The sequence below is a fragment of the Mycteria americana genome, chromosome 3 (genome assembly GCF_035582795.1).
Source record: "Mycteria americana isolate JAX WOST 10 ecotype Jacksonville Zoo and Gardens chromosome 3, USCA_MyAme_1.0, whole genome shotgun sequence".
In the NCBI taxonomy this organism is placed as follows: domain Eukaryota; kingdom Metazoa; phylum Chordata; class Aves; order Ciconiiformes; family Ciconiidae; genus Mycteria; species Mycteria americana.
Genome location: NC_134367.1, coordinates 45,354,630 through 45,372,192, shown reverse-complemented (window position 1 = coordinate 45,372,192; position 17,563 = coordinate 45,354,630). Strand labels below are relative to the sequence as shown.

The following is a 17,563-nucleotide window of genomic DNA, read 5'->3' as shown; positions in this document are numbered from 1 at the left end:
TAATTGGGCTCATAACTGCGAAGGCAATGAGACATTTCTGCAACTGTTTAGATCAGCTTTGTCAGAAGTAAGTCAGTTACAACGGCGACACATTTAATTCCACAAAGAACACATGGAGAATAAATCAACTTTCAGGCTTGAATTACAGTGCAGGAGGGATAATTACCGTAGCAGAACATGTACTTAGAAACAAAAACCTTTTGTAGTGCACAAACACCTGGAACAGAATTACACTGAAAATTAACATTGAGTATCCGAAAAATACAAAATAGGAATATAGAATAAAAGTTATACCATTTTGAGCCATGAGAATTTATATTCTCAGTGGGGATGGAGAAGGGCAGTATTTGAACAGACTTCCAAAACATATTGAGGGTGATGCTGATGGTTCACTAAGCATCCGTTTGCTCCCCAAAGGCAACTGTGGAGCTGCTTGCATCTATTTGTTGCACAGTCCCCATATGCCTGGTAGGTGGATTACATGCATGTACAGTCTGGAAGGCCTGCTTCAGCTAGAAATGTATATAAATCAGAGCCACTTATAATGATTAGAAGTTATACCAAAACCTAAGACAAGCTTTGAGATCTGGATTGACAGAACTGAACTCTTTTACATAACTGCTGTGCATCAAATTTTGCCAATTCTGTGTTCAGCTAAGTACAAATTGGCAATTTGTTCTTCTTGCTACGTACTTTCTCAGATATTAGAAACCTGTACATGGTTTAAAACCTAGCAATAGTATATAGTGTACTAATCAAAATGTATATGACATTTCAAGTCTATCTAGGTAAAATAAATTTGGGCAGGTGATGTGATGAATTACTGAGTTTTACAAAATTTTACCTGTTATAAAAGCTTGGTTTCCTTGTTCAGCATGCCACGGAATGTTCCCATTAATCGAGGGCACTTTGGAACAAAGGACATACATTTGAAAAAAAATAACATCTTCACTTTGGAGTCACCTAATCTGTCTGAGTTTGTTGGAGTTTTCCTGGAATGCAGAGTGAGGCTATAACACAATCTATGTTATTTCTCATCTACAACAAACGGCTACAAAGAGGTAGGAATTACAATATTATCAGTCCGAAGCACAGAAAAGTCTTGTGTCCCAGTTGCCAAGAATTGTATTACTGCCCTCAAGCATCAGGGAATTTTAAAAGAAATCTGGGGTTCATGGGGTTTATTTGATTTACAATTATTGTACCTTTGCTGCAGACTTTTAATCTTTTCTCTACAATCATAAGGCTTAGAAACTTCCATTAAAAAAAGAAGGAAATAAAAGCTTTTCATCCACTAGCAGGGCTCAAGGAATTAAAACTTCTTGAGAGAAAAAAAGGTAATATATTTTTTCTCTCTGAGAAAAAAATAGGTGAGTTAATGTAAAATCCATGATATCTTAATCAGATATTGAGGACTGGTTTGGAGGAAGGTTTTCCAGCACATAGTTAGGCATTTTCTTCAACATTTATTTCTTATCATTTTCTCAAAAGAGGAAAACAGACAGTAGCATATATATTGTGCCTATAGATGGAATTATACCCCAGATATCCAGAAACCACACTGCTGATCCAGCATACAGTATATTATTGTTCACAGAGAATAATTACAAATTTTCTACTCAAGAAGAGATTGCTTTTTAGAGATGCATGAAATAATCCCATATACCATCTGTATACCACTTTGGATTACCACTAAATAAAAGTATTATATAAATCTGCAGTGTTGTTTTTTGTTAGGAAAAGCCCTCAGTAGATTACCAAAGGAGTTTTTGTTTAAACTAACTGATCTTTATTTCCTCTGAATTATTCCAGGGCAAATTATGTCTTTCAATGGTTTATGATAATTCTGAGTTCTTCCTTTATCCTTATTTTCATACTTCATATAATCTTAGACGTGACCACTGTGATGATCTAATGTGATCTAAAATATAGTGATGTAATGCTTCTTTAATTCCGTATTTCTTTGACACAGAAAACAAGCCTTAGGGAAAAAAACAAATCCACTATTGATCAAACAATTTCAAGTGAGACACAATCCTGCATAATTCTTAGAAAATTACCGCAGTGATTTTCTACCTTCACGGTTCAAGACAAAGCTCTACTTCTAGACTGACTCTTTGTGGTAAGCTTTCAACCATTTATTGCCTCTTCTCTAACCAAAGTTTATGGTACTGAAAACCAACTGTATTCCCCCTGAAGATACTTACAAACTGTGATTTAGTAATATAACAATGCAGTGTTGTTGTAATGCATATACAAACATATGCAAACAGTATTAATCTAGCAACCGTTGAAGAAGGATAGGAAATACCTCTAGAACTACAGTTGTCAAGACAATGACAGGCCTACTCAAAATATCAACTATTCCGAAAGAGATGCTCACAGTAGCTCTAACACAAACTGCCCTGTTCATTCTGTTGAGGAAAAACACCCTGGAGGCTGTAGAAGTCATTTTGGTTTTGCACCCTGCAGACTGTTCTGAGACCTGCTGTATCTCTTAAGTACACTGATGTTATCATGTCAAGCTGTGACTGAAGCATTTTCTATTAAGGCTGGAGCTAACACTATGATATAATGGATCTTTTCCATTTCTGGCTTCTGTATGTGTCCCTGTAGACTGGAACTTTGCAATGAGGGCACTAAAATGGCAAACAGGCTCTGAGGAACGTGCAGGTTCTGCACATTGTCAGTCTTGCAAGCCAGTCCTTCTTTTAATGTATAATTAAATTGTGGAACTCATTGCCATGAGATGTTATGGAGGTCAAAAGTATAAGTGGATTAAAAAAGAAGTAGAAAAACCCCCAACAACAATGAAGTGAAAGTCCCTGTGTAGCTGTTAAACACAGCATAGGAAGAACAAGTGATTTAGGAAGTCCACAAGTCACTGACTGCTGGAAACCAGGCATAATCATTTGGTACATGGCCTGTTTCTTATACTGTTCCTGTAAGCATCTACTGATCACTCTTAAGAAGGAATACACTGGGCTAAAACATGCCAGCATGAGTGCCACACTAAAGCTGTGTGGTAGCTTTATCACTGACTCGCCCAAATGAGACATTCATTTGTCAAGGTGTCAAACATCCTTTCACCAACATTTCAGAACTTGCAAGGACCAGCAGTGTGGTAGAGAGACATCCAAACAGACCAAGAAGAAATGGGCCTCAGGGCAGTGAAAGGAAGCACAGCAGTTTTTGAGTTAGACCCGCAAGTCCGTATTGTCCCTTGATTTTTCCTGCCATTTATCAGGCATTTCTCAGTGTGCCCCAAGAAAACATCCGAGAATGCATAAATCTGGAAGCAATTGTTTTCACCCTGTGCAGAAATGTGGCAAGCTTAATATTTCAAAGGTCCTCACTGCACAGAGACTATCATTCAGATTGCAGCAGAAATAAGTGGTTGCATAGATACAGTTACTGGGCTGTGTCAGATAGTCACCACAGAAATGGCAGAAGCTGTTGCTGTCCTTTCTTTCAGAGTTCACTTGCCTCTGGAGCTCAGTTGTGGAACGGCCTCTTTGGGCACTCCTAATCTACTTCTACACAAAGTCAGCTGTCATCGTTTAACCTATTGCTTAATGTATTTTGAGCTAATCTTGGCTGACCTTTTGCCGAAGCAAATAAAAAACACTTGTACAAGCCTTTCTGCCGGCTCAGCTCTGATGATAGTGCCCTCCAGCAGAAAAGCAGTCATGTCTTAAACTTCCACAGACGCTTTCACAAAAGTTATTTAACACAACTCCACAGCTCAGTAAGAGCTCACTCCCTGCACCGGCAAGGAGTAGCAGAGCAGAATGTGGATTTTCTCCTTTTAATCCCTAAGACAGAGCTGTAGCTATGTCCCCACATAGACAGTAGGATGCTCAGACTGCAGAATTTGGGGTTTTTTTTGGTTGTTCTGCACAAGAAAGAAAGACTCCAGGCTGCGTTACAGCCTTCTGATTAAATTGGCAGAGCTGGAAATCACAGATGTCATCTTTGTACTGAAAAGAGTTCATCCCACCGTGACTTCTGCTGAAAAGCTGTTCCAGAACCTGATTCTTCTGATGATTAGAAATGTTCTAAATTTCAAGCCTAAATTTATTCATAGCTCTACTCCCTCCTTGGTGATTGCCATCTCACTGCCTGTGTATTTATAGACATCAATCATAATATTAGAAGGGACTTTATATAGAGCAATCAGGAGAAATATGCTTCAGTAAACATGATCTGAAATTGAAAAAAGGATGGTTTTATTTTTCCAAGTTTGTGGGTTAAAATACATCTTTGCTGTAACCACCTCCTCCCTGCATAAAAAAAAAAAAATCAGAGCTAGTGTCAGCTGGTCTATTTGAAGACAAAAAGGGAAAGGAGTAAGCTGATCATCAGCAAAGGTTGATTCTTCAAACATGTTTACTTTTAATAATACAGAGTTGCTTTAAAAGGACGTAGAGCTTTCACATTAACAATCCTTTTCTCCCCAGTAATCACCATTCATAAGAATAGAATAGTGTCAAATTATTCATTTTTGAATGGATATTTTACTTATTCTTTGGATAATTTACAACCCTCCGCCCTAAAAACCCAACAGCTAGCACCTTCTTTTATTTGCTAGAAAACGGATTTAAATTGTCTGGATTTTTAAAATACAAAACTAAAACAGCGAAGAGCCTTATAAAAGAATAGCCTGCTGTCTGTTTGTGCGATTGCCTTTGCAGGTGCCCTACATTATTGTTTCACGTGGATACTGAATAGACAAGAACTAATGTGCCAAGCAAAATGTAATATGCAAAATGTCTGATCGCTAGAAAGCCATTACTTCTCTAAAATGGATAAGAAAAAATTTATTTCTTCAGCCTGTATCTGTTTGAACCCTACTGCAAGGCCTTCAAGTCAAAGGGTGCATCATATAAGGGGTGTAAGCACACATACACATGCAAACAGCTCAATGTCATAAAGTCTCTGATAACAACCTCCTAATTGTTCACTTTTGGCATTTGTGCATCTAAAAATTAGAAATGAAATTAACAAAAGAAATAAAAACCTATGAAGATCGCAATGATGTTTAAGGAGTGCCCATTCCCCTCCTCCTTATCTACTCAGCATCAAGGTCACCAGCCACAAAGGAAGAAGCTGACTTTCCTATCGCAGGACTCAGGTACTGCTCCAAAGGTAACTCTAATGTGCTCTCCCTGCTGTCTTCCTACCTAGGATCTACATCTACAGCCTTTTCACCTCGTCTACCTCATACCAATGATATGTCTGAGCTTATATAAATAAGAATTCCACTTCACTCAAAGTAGAGCTGTTCCTTCGGAAGACCTACAAGGCTGGGACCAATAGACATATTCATACATTATATAAGAAACTGTAAAAGTAATCATTCATGGGATTCAGAATGAAATTCTGAACCTGTATGGGTTAACATAACTTCTAAAAATTAACAACATTATTTAATTGGCTAAATGAGTTGGCTTTCTGTGAAGGACACAGATTGTCACATAGCATTGCCAGATCTAATGACCAGATACAACTCAGAAAAGAAATGTTAGAGTTATTGAGACTGAATTTGCCTGAAATGACTGGGTGAATTTGCAGTAGCATTCAAACAAAAGGCAAAAAAGGTGTTTGGCATCATCTGAAATGGTAGTGAAAGAGCATCATTTTGCCTCAACTCTAGTATAACTCTATTATATCCACATTTTGAATGCTCTGTACAGTTCTGGTCTTGGTATCTGGAAAAGGACATGGTACAGTTAGGGAACATACATAGAAGACAACTGAAATTATTAAAGGGATTAAAGGGAGTGGCTGCCTTATGAGATTGGACTAAAAAGTTTGAGACTTTTCAACTGGGAGAGTGCTGTGGTGAGACTTGTTCAAGGTTTATGAAATCATGAAGGTGGCTGAAAAGATTAATATGGAACCATTTTTCATCAAATCACAGAGTTTGGCTCATTTGGTAAAATTAGTTTAAAACAGATAAAAAGGACACATTGCTTTACACAGTGGCTAGTGAGTTTCTGGACTTGCTGCCAAAAGAGGTTGTGGAAGCAGATCCCAACAGCAGGTTCAAACAGGAATTGGACAAGTTCATGTACAATAGGTCCAAAAATGGATAGTAAAAGGACTAAGCAAGGGTTTACCTTCCTAACAGCCATGGAAGCTGGGGAAACAAGGAAAAAGGCCTGAAGAAGGTGGCCAAGCTTGTGTGCACTCTATAAATAGTTTCTCCTACTGCTGCTGTTTCTATTTGCTTTTCTGTTTAGCTACATATTAGCAAAACCTTGAAGCCCCCCTAGGGAGGGGAGAGGGCTAAAGGTAATGAAAACAAGGAGAAAAAATGAACTACAATGAACAAATTAAAGAAAGGGAATAGTTACAAGATTGAAAATAGATAGAAGATTATAGATTGAAGATAGGGAACTGGAGGAGGGCATGAAGCAGAGCAACCCTGACATCACCTGCCACTTCTTGAAGGTTAACCGAGGAGCAGGTGGATGCTGCCCAGTGATGCTCTGCCTGGAGATGTGGGAGGATGATGGAATGAATGGACACAGGTCCCACAGTCACCAGGATCCCCCCATCAAGCTTCCTTTTTCTGGTGACATGAATAACCAACAGGGACAGGGCCTGGAAGAGGTTGATGAGGAGGTCCTGCAACTTGGAAGGGCCTTGGTTAGGGAGTGTATAAATAAAAAGTTGAGAGGAAAAAGTGCAGCTAGAACTTCAATGAGAATTTCTGGAGGAGAGGCCGCAGCCTGCCTCATTTGATGTACGCTCAAAGTACCTGATGTGTGCCAGGGTCCCTTGGCACTGTCAGAGAAAAGAAGGATCCCCAGTCTGACCCAGTGGGGCATTTCCTGTGTTCACGTATGTTCTTAGACATCTTTCTCTCTGAAGAGTACAAGTTGTAAAAGCGTCCACAGGTGAAAGTCACTGTTAAATTACTAGTGCTGTTCTAAAAATGGTAAGGCATATTTAGGACAAAGGAAACTTAAAAAGAATTTGAAAAATTAGCTAATCCCAGGTGTAATTAAAATAGGGTAGTATCTTTTTTTAAAGAGATAACTGAAAATTATGTGCAATACCACAGTAAAATTTTTATATTCTTATTAAATCCATTGAACACAAGATTTCATTCTGTTTCATGTTCATTCTTTGCTGAAGTTACTTACCAATTCAGAGAAGGGGATTCCAACACAGATCTTTCCCAGTGGTAAATTGTTTGTCTTACTTTAATGCTCTCTTTCAATGATAAGTGAGTTTTTCATCATTATTTGTATTTAATTGGAGGACCTATGAAGCATTTTTCATGGGTTAGCAGTTCAGAAACCTGTTTTATTATAGAGGTCACCCCATAACATCAGGTTCATGGGGCATTGCCTTTGGTTCTGAATAAAAAGAAATCAGAATTTTTAAATTAATAATATCTATGTTGTCCATCTTGATTTATAGCATCTGTTAAAAGTAAAATTTACTGGTGAATGAATGGCAACAGTTTTGACACCATGCACAGAATTATATTTTGCAATACCAAATTTGTGACATCAGAAAAGAAACGTGCCTTGTGGCAGAAGTCCTGTTTTGTTATGCTTTTCCTAGAGAGTATAGTTGCACAAAACGCTGGACATGTTCAGACACTGCACTGTAGATAGTTTCCTGCATTAACGCATTGGAAAGTCACCCCAGCTAATTTCACTAGACTATAATATAATTAGCCCAAAACATTTGCTGAAAATAAAGACTGTTATTTAAATTCCTATGTTATCAGTAAAAATAATTGTTTTAAAAACAAAGATATCAGTATGTACTATAAAGGTTCTACTGCAAATTAGATCGAGTAACTGGAGTAGATCTAAATCTAGTCTGAATGTGACAGAATAGCAAATTTGCAAAACCAGACACAGCTGGGATCTGGATGAGGGGAAAGACTACGCTTTTATTACGCCCTCTGCATGGAAGCACAGCAAACACTAAACTGGGAGGAGGGAAGGGCGGAGAGTAGGGGAAGAAGTTTATAGTTCCTCTTTAGAAAGTCCATGCATCAAGATTTTTTGCCCTTGGTTCCTGGATTAAAGAACAAAATGAAACAAATGTCATATTAAAAGGGGTATATTGACTTCAGCAATTATGGACGTAACCTCCCTGCCAAGATCGGAAATACCAGAAAGTGTCCAGCATACTAACTATAAGGGGAGGTCAGCTGGTTCTTTTATGGGAGAGTCTAAATGAAGAGAAGTGTTGTGAGTCTCATTCCTTTCTTAAAACTGGGACATGGGATGAAGACACATAGTTCTCAGAGTTGAGTTTCAGGGGCAAGATATAACTTTGGAGACTATTCCGTGCCATGTCCTCCACTTCCACAAGCTTCTGAAATTATTATAATTGCTGAAGGATTTAAGTTACGGCCCAGACACTTCAGGGTCTTATAGATTGGAAGCTGAATGCTGAATTTTGCCATGAAAAAAACGTTTCAGGAATGTGGATGGTGCACAGATGCAATAGAGCTTTGGTTTATTGTGCTTCAAAGGCAACAGTAGTAAGTGAAGCAGCAAATGGCCTTTGAGGGGAAGGTGAATTTATGAGGTTTGTTGACCATCTTTTCATTTTTGCTATGAGAAATAAAAGAGGAATGACTTCAATAGCAGTCAGATGGCCAAAAGAGAAGACAAGAGACACTGAATGTGTGGCAATACCTAAAATGACATAATAAACGATCTTGTATTTGCTTGGCAATAACACAAATTTTGCTCAAATGCTTTCTCTTTCTCTCTCCTCCTCTCAGAGTAAAAACAGGATAGAAAACAAAGTACTGAAGCTGTGAGGAATGACTAGTTGATAATTGCTCCACTGCAAAAGCAGCTCTAGAGGACCTCATTTTTCTAGAGAAAGGTGTGAAAGCATTTTCTTGCTACATTTCAAACTCAGCTCCAGTTCACAAGCTTTCTGCATCAATTCTCAAATAAATGTCATAAATTTCCATTTCAAAATAGCAGTCTGGTTTTTCACTATAATCCTTACTTGCCCAGTCTTTCTTCACTCACCCCAGTTACTGTGGTGAGCTTGCTTGCACTCCACATACGGGCAGAACAAAATACTTGTGTAACTTCAAGCACATGAATAACCCCACACCAAGGTCAGATTTTGGTACTGTCCCCTTGTTGTTACACTATGCTGTGTTTTTTCATGTCTTCAAATTCATTCTATTACAAAGAAAAAGCAGGCAAAAGGGATGATAAGGTTTTTATGTTGGATATACCAGAAACCACATTTTGAAGTCTTCCTTTTCTTCAGGGCACAGAGTTCAGACAGCCTGAAACTCAAGACTCTTTTGGGGTTGTATACAACTAACTGCTTAATAAAATAAATGCAAATATAAAATCTCTGAACATTTGATTTTTTTTGTTTACCTGCATGATTTCTTGCTATCGTTAGGAAAGAAAAAAAAAAATCTAACTGCATCATTTTATCATCCATGCTCAACATTTCTAAAAAGGACACATTTTCTTTTGGACAAGTCTTCCCCACCACCTCTACCTCATTACTCTTTGGCCTGTTCTGTAAGAAAAAAAATCTGTAAGGCTGAATTTTAGTAAAAGCTGAAGAGCAGTCATGTTACGTCCTGATTTCCCTTCAAACAATACTAATGGTTTCAAAAAAAGGCCTGACCACTTGCTCTGAGTTTTCATGTACTGTATGAAAATCATCACTGAACAGAGTTAAATGTCATAAATATGAATAGAATAATCAGGAAAAGTCTAAATAACGCTGAAATGCTCACGTAGGATGCTTTCAGTTGATAACTTTCAAGAATTCTGACAGTTACACACAAAGTGAATTAGCATAAGCATTATGTTACTGATATTGTAATAATAATAATAACAATTTAATGTAGTCAGGGCAGTGATGAAGTGATGAGTCATTGCTCTAGGAAAATGACCAAGGAGTCTGGAAAAGGCTAACAAATACGGTAGTCAACAAAGATTCCCTGCCCTTAGTGTTATCTCAGGAATTAATGAGACCTGTCTCCACTGTTATAATAGAAAGACACACTCCACCTTGAAGGCCTTGTTTGCACTGAGGCATTACTTAAAACAGATTAATTCTACCTTACTGGACTTAGCACAGTTTGGAGCAGTAAAGCATACCGGCAATCAGCAAGTCGACCATCATGTTGTCCAAGCCCCTCCCTGGCAAATGAAACAAAAAAGGCCAGCACTTCGTTCAGCATTGCTGTTCCACACCACATCACGAGGACAGGCACGTACATTACTGCTACTGCAAGAGAGGGGGGAGTTATGGAAAAAAAAAAAAAGAAAGCACAGTTCACATCTGCTAATTAAATTTAGCCTCCTTGTGGAACCTGCTTCTGGGGTGAGGTAATTCAGAGGATCCTCATTTGTACAACAGAATTTTCTCCTAACTTCTTCCTGCGCAAGACCTGTTTTTCCCTGCTTTTTTGGGTCTGAATGACTAAGCTTTTCTGCAGTCTTTTCTCAAGAAAACCTTTTTTCTTCCATCCAAGGAACAGCTGTAACTAGCCCTTTGTATTTTAAGTTATTCATTAAAGTTAAATGGCTTTCTCTTCAAGCTTGTCCTAGGGCAACTATTATAAGGTTAACCTTTCTATAGCTGTGAATCCAGATAAGTTTCTCAATTTTCTCTGTACCCGGCCAGACACAAGTATGTATGAATATGCCTTTGCTATGGTTCATAGCTGTCACCTCAATGCCTATTCTGATTTCCCAAAGCAGCACTGAACATCAAGGGAAAAAAGGTCACAAGCCACGAAAGGCAGTTTCAGAAAGGGCAGAGAGAACCTCATCGTTTGGGGTTTTTTGGTAAGACAGATAGTGATCCTCAATACAGTGACAGTGATCCCCAATAGTGATCCCAGATACAGCTAGATTATTGTACTTACTATAGGGGTAACAAAAAAAACCAAACCACAAACCCCAAACCAGTCAGTTCCCTACAGAGCAATCCTGCTTAGCAGAGTCTTTACCCCAGCCACATATCCCCACAGATCACCACACCTGGCTGCTTCTTCAGCCTTATGATGACTCTCCCAAATCTGGGGTACTCCTCAGCAACTTCACCTAGAAAGCAGGTTCCTTTCTGCTTTAGTTTCTCTTTTCAAATTAGACTCTTTGAATGTTTTCCTAAAGCTCCTTTCCAAAACAAAGAAGATGTGAAGCTCGTACCTAAAACCAAGGGACATTTACACAAATCCATTGGGTACAATTAAGCAGATTGAGAATTAAACAACTTCTTGTATCCACTGCTATATGTAGTTCCTTGCTTTGGCAGCAAGAACCAGACATTGTTAGGTTTAATTACTCAAAAAAACCACTATAGGATCATTTTAAAATGTGTTGTTGCCTCTTCCACAAGATGGAGTGCAGTGATAATATCTGAGGATTTTCAAATTGAATCAATATATCATGTCTCCCTTATGCTACAAAAAGCCTTTAAAGACTTTAGCCAACCACAGCAAAACAAGTCAGAAGCCCCAGTGGGGCAGTTTCTCACTGGTTAGTTATGCTTATTTCAGGTGGGAGGAGTTCAGAGTGCATCCCAGAGAACAAATAAGAGTCCACAGTTTTTTTCTTTCTATGCTCAAAATGAGCAGTAGAACTTAACAGTGATTTTCCTCTGATGGGAAATTACAACAAAAAAGTGCTCACACCCACTTGTTAAAGAAGATGTAAGAATAAAGAAACAATTTTACTTGGTCAAGAATTTTTAAAGCAGCCAGAAAGAATTGTTTCCTCTCTGGATTTGCCTTGCGGTTCTCAACCATAGCCTTGTGGGTGCACGGCAGCTGAACTCAGTCAGGAGTTGTACTTCTCAAAAGTCAAAGCAGTATGAGTGGATGTAGCTGCTAACGTTCTGCTGGCATCCCATCAGCTTCATGCTTAAGAGATCCATTTAGCAGAATGAGAAGCTTCCTTATTCTTTTCTCTCATATTCTGAGTTCACTGCGAGCCATTGTGATCTGATGTAGAGACCTGTTAGCTGGCAATCAGGTAAATGCAGTTTGAGTAGCAAAAAGGATTATGAAAGACTCTTCCTGGTTCAGACATCAAGTTCTGTAATATAGAGTTTTCCTATCAATTTACATCCTTGTACACCCGTTTAATACGATACAGTGAGTCTTGCCAATAATACGTATTTTAATTATGAAAATAAAACGACTAGCTAACACCACAATAAGCTACCCTGAACCACATAGACTTTGGCCTGAAATTATGATCTATTGCCTTGCGCTTCTCAGCATCAGTAGCCACCCAGTTTGGAGGTGATACGGCTGCCAATACCACATACTGTGTGACGTTATCATCGCAACTGTATCCTATTTGGCAAATCTTCCTCCTTTCTGAGTTAGCTATGTGGGTAATGAGGAGATGTAAAGGCTTGTCTTAGTCCTTAAAAATCAGCTGGCACAACTCTATGTAATCAAGACAGCGACTCTTAGGGATATTTTATATTAATTTTCCCTTTACGTACGCGAGGACTGCAATACCACCAGCGCACGTCATATTTATGTCCCTGCCTAGCAGGAGGCTTGGAGCTCCTCTGCATTTGTTAATCCTGCTTTCAGCATCTCTTTTACCTGGATTTTTAAGAGGCGTCTCTAACTTTACAGGCACAGCCTGCTCGACGCTTGGCGGTGAGAAATGAGCGGGGGCCTTGCAGAGCAGCTAAGCCCAGCCTAAGCCGCCTCTCTGCCCGCAGGTGCGGGCCACAGGGCTCGCAGCGCAGCCGCCCGGCCAGGTGCGGGCTCCGCTCCTCCGGGGAGCGCCCACCGCCAACGGGGGCGGCGGGAGCCGCTGGGCCGGAGCGTGCGCGCGCCCCCGGGAGGCGGAGCCGCGGCGCGGGTGAGGTTCGGCGGCGCTGCGGCGAGCGGGACGGGCGGCCGCGGGGAGAGGCTGCCGGCAGGCAGGGAGCGAGGGAGGGAGGGAGGCGCTGGCTCGCCTGCCTGCTCCTCGGTCCGGCGGTTCCGCGGCGCTGCCTGTGCAGCAGAGCCGCCGCCGAAGCAAATGGGGAGGCGGCGCTGAGCGGGCTGCCCTTCGGGGGAGGTCGGCAGCCGAGGGCAGCGGTGCGGCGGGCGAGCAATGCCCCTCACTTTTCTGCTTGCGCTGCCCTTCTTCCTCTTCCTGCACCCGGCTTTGAAGCTTTTGTTTTCCCCGGCCGCTGTGATGGCAGGAAACTTCCCGGAGGGATGGGCTCAGGCCGGGCTTGTGCTGCGCTGGGCTCCGCAGGGCACCGGCCACGCCGTGAGGTGAGGCGAGGCGAGGAGAGGCGTTGCGCCGCCGCCGGCGCTGGATCCGCCGGCGGCAGTTCCGCGGGGCTGGGCTGCAGCTGCCCCTGCTCCGAGGGAGGCGGTGGTCTGGGCGGCAGGAGGGGGTAGAGTTGTAGCGGGGACCGCCGAGAGCCCCGCACGGTTATGCCGGTTCCCCCAGCCGGGGTCCCACGGCCGGGAGGGCTCTCCAGCCCCGGAGGGACCGCAGGGGTCCTGGCGCGTCCCCCGCCCGCGCGGCCGTGCCCGTGGGCTAGGCCGGTTCGGGGATCGGCGCCCCGAGGAGGCTGCGCGGGCCCAGGGCGGCCGGGCGCCCCCTCTCCCAGCGGCGGCGCCGCCGGAGCCGTTGGCGGGCAACGGTCAGCGGCGCGCGGGCTCCGCGGCTGCTGAGGGGAGACGGCGGCCGGGCGCGTCCCGGGGGGCAGAGCGGGGCCCGGGGGTGGGAGCGCTGCCGGCCCCGGGTCGGCGCTCTCGGGCACGGCCGCCCGTCGGGCCGCGGGGCGCCTGTGGGGGGTTTCCTCCGGCGGCGGCGGGGGCCGGGTGAGGAGGCGGTGTGTGGGGGCCGCGCTTCCGGCTTGGGTTTCATCGCCGTGAGTTGGCCTCGCTCTTTGAAGCTCTCCAGCTGCATGCCGCCTCGCAGGTCACCGAGGGTGGAGGCGCCCCTTCCTCCCCGAGGCGGGACGCTTCGTTAGGGGCACGGGAGCCGGGCTGCTTTCTGTCACCTGCTCTTCAGACACTTGATTGTGCAAAACTCTTGATCAGGGAGAACCTGCCGGTGTCTGGTACGGTGTACGTGTTGTTCCTGATGTGGGGAGTCGCTCCTGGAAAAAAAAAAAGTGCCTCACTTAAGAAAATGAAAAACAATTGGTATTTTTTAAACGAGTATGTAATTTTTATTTGGGTGTTCCACATGGTTTTCTTCGTATTTGATTTTTAAAAGTAAGATGATCCAGTGCAGGCCAATACATATAACAAAGCATATTATAAAGTTTTCCTTGTAAATCAGTAAAAACACTTTTCCTAGAAAACGGTGGATTTCCATAAAGATACAGGTAACATCCACGTTTTAAATGGTCAGAGCTGGGTATAGCTGGCACATTGGATTCATGCCCAAGAAGATTGTTAAATAAAATTGTTTATCCTTACTGAAAACATGAATGCTTAAACAGTGGCAAATGGGTTTTGCACAATGCATTTTCTGTGGGACATCTTCTGCGTTCTGGCGTTAGAGCAAAGGCGGCAGAGGCATCCCATTATGAACGGGACAGTTTTCAATAGACCATTTCTAGATATCTGAAATTGCAAAGCTATTTCAAAGAATATTGGTAACACAGAATAGCTGTGTATTGTCAGTTCTCAAATGTATTTTTACTGTCATTTTTGTGCAGTTATCTATTGTGAAAATGTATTTGCCAACAGTGCTGTAGCTGTGTTTCCAGGATAACATAATAGATTCACTAGTAATTATATTTTTGGTCTACAAAAGCAGATTTGGTAATGACTAGTAATTAGAAGAATAATCATTTCTGAATAACTTCCATTTGAAATATTTACTGCCAAATGATCAGCCCTCAGAAACTCAGCTTCTGACACTATTTTGCATGACTCATTTATGAGAGAGTAGCCTTACTGTAAGAGCGCATGTTAAATGTATAGAACTTTTTTTTTTTTTTTAACTGAGAAAGAGAAATGAGACTGGATATTCGTAGATGATATGCAAGGTCTGTCTGCTCAGAGGAAATGGGAAGAAGCCAAGATGAGCTCTACTGATTTCTAATTTTCTTCTTGGATACTACAATGCGTAGATTACTTTTGTCAGGTGGTGCTGATCAGGCTATGCTCCTATACTTAATTGCATGTGCCACTTTTAAAGTCTTCCTCTAAGAATAATAGCAGACAAAGCCTGGAGACAAAGCCACTTCTCTACCAGTTAATTAAATGTACCCAATACCATTCTCTCTGATCCTGAAGCCAACTGGCATGGATTAGCCCTTGTCAATGCTGCTAAACTCTCCTGCCTTCCAGAAGGGTAGCTGAATACAAGCTACTGGTTGGGGCTGGCCCCTGGCCTCTGTTAAATCTGAAATCATGCCCAGGAATTGCATGAGAGAGCTGTAGCTGACCTGGGTTAGAAGGATGCTGCACCAATCTGTAGCAGTTCAGTGGTCTGTGTGACTGAATGAGTTCCATTTCCTGGGAATGGTTCCTGGCATTGCTTGATTTACTAGTGTGGACATAGTCCATCAGTAACACTGTAAGTAGCCTCTCTTAACTCTGTGCTTAATCATAGTGATCTAATTTCCCTGCATCGAGGATCTCGGGCACTATAAAATGCTGCTTTTCATAGTCAGCTGCTTAGAACTGTCAGGGCTGCTTTTTTCTCCACTTGTGCAGGTGGGTGAAAAGGGAGTAGGTGAAGGCTTGGTGACTTTCCCACTTGCCCATAAGGGAGGGCTGAGCAGGATCAGGGAAAAGCTTGTTTGGAAATGTGCTCCCAGAGCAGTGCATGTCCATAAACAATCCTGATGGCTAGATGTGAACACGTCCACGGCCTATGTTCTCTTGCTGTTTTGCTACTTTCCTGATTATTTTTCTGTAAGTAGCAAGTTGGGCAGAGCAAGTATGTTTTTAAATGCTCTGAAGATTATTTACTTCTAGATGCCTGGAGAGATTCCTAGCCTGTTAAAATTATTAGACTAGATGTTTAAAATAAATCATTGTGGACTCTTGCCATGCTTGCTGTCTTTTTTTGTCACTGAAATTATGAAGAAAGCCTGTGTACTTCATAACATTCTGTAATCATGTGTTTTGGTTCACATTTTTGCAGTATCTCACTGTTTGGTTCAATAATGAAATGGTGCGTATGCATTGTGTTTTACGCTGTGCTTGCTTTTTGGGTATTGATACGTGTAGTTAATCTCACATAATAGTCTCATAAATTTCAAAGCAATTCTAAAGGATGCCAGACTTAATTGTTACAAATAAAGAAAGTGAGGCAAGAGGAAGTGTAACTATTTATCTAAGGAATTCTAGTTGTAGGATCCAGAAGTAGAATCTCAGATTGAAAAGTGATCTGTCAGGTCACACTGCCTCTGATAGACATATAAAGTACTTTAATAGAACAGTGTATTTTTTTTCTCTGTGTTTGCTGGCAGCTGTTACTTTGCTAACCTAGCTAGCAGCGCAGTTTGAACTTCAGTAGGAACATTGTTTAGGTGCCTCCATTCCAGTTGAGGATAATGCTTAGATACTTACCTAAACCTTATGTATGTGATGGGACTTAGTAAATGCTTTAAAGTACTTTCCCGAACAAACAGCTTGTCTCGGTGAAATTCCAGTTGATTTCATTTGAATGAACCCTCATAAAATACAAATCTTAATGTTCAGACACTTCAATGTGTACTTTAGGAGAAAGGTGAGCTATCCTTTTCTTCTGCCTCTGTGTAAAAGCACTGATTCAGTAAAGTATTTACACTTACGCACATGTTGAGGTGTCTGAGGAGTCCCACTAGTTTAAATGGCACTTAGAGAAATCTCTTGCATAACTGTAACCTAATTTACCTCAATCTAGATGTATATTATACACAAGCTGTGTTTAAAAGAATATTGTTAAGACCACATAAGCACAGAAGTGTTTGGAAATTTAAAGCTTTGAAGTGGTGATAATGCGGCCTTTGGGAGCTGTGCTTTATATTATCTAGGATCCAATTTTTTTCAGAGCACTTAGCATCTCAAATTGGGCAACCAAAATTAGTGGTTGGTTATGATTTTTGCATCTCTTCCTTGATTTTCTCCTCCTTGGAGTTACTAAAGCAAGGTTTGAATTGTGTTGATTAAATATGACATGGTGACACACAATAATTGTGGAGAAAGGAAGATTTTGAACATTGTTCATCTTAGTGAGCACTGGGCCTTCTAAAGGAAGGTGGATTCTGTGCGGTTAAGTAGCATTTAGTCATGTAGTTAAAGCCTATGTCATAGTGTTTAATTATGTTCAGTAGCAGTTCTATATCTGCTACTTTTCAAGTCTTCAGGGCTTGACTTTCAAACCTTAATAGCATTCATCTTTCAACATAGTTTTTGGGTGTGTAATTTTCCCAGTCCTTTTTTTTATCCCTAAAGCAAGTGGAAGCAAAAGGAGTATTTTTTTTCCGGCATATCTTTGGTCACTTCCTATGTCCTTAGCAGAGTTAGAACCTTTAAATGCCAGTTCAGCCTGTAACAGTCTGAGCTGTAGGAGTAGGCTGTGATCCATACGTGGATTGACAACAAAGGGAAATA

At 41.5% G+C, this 17,563-nt stretch overlaps 1 protein-coding gene across 4 annotated transcripts in view; it reads left to right on the top strand.

The window, feature by feature from the left end:
* The first annotated feature begins 898 nt into the window (after window positions 1-898).
* Window positions 899-17,563, top strand: part of GPR63 (G protein-coupled receptor 63) — a 40,463-nt gene continuing 23,798 nt past the window's right edge. For 3 of the 4 annotated variants that reach the window (XM_075498408.1, XM_075498407.1, XM_075498410.1), the window contains exon 1: window positions 12,857-13,264. The gene's annotated coding sequence lies outside the window, so the exon portion shown is untranslated. Of the gene's footprint in view, window positions 1,062-12,856; window positions 13,265-17,563 lie in introns of those variants that run through there. The other variant, XM_075498411.1, reaches the window with a different exon arrangement.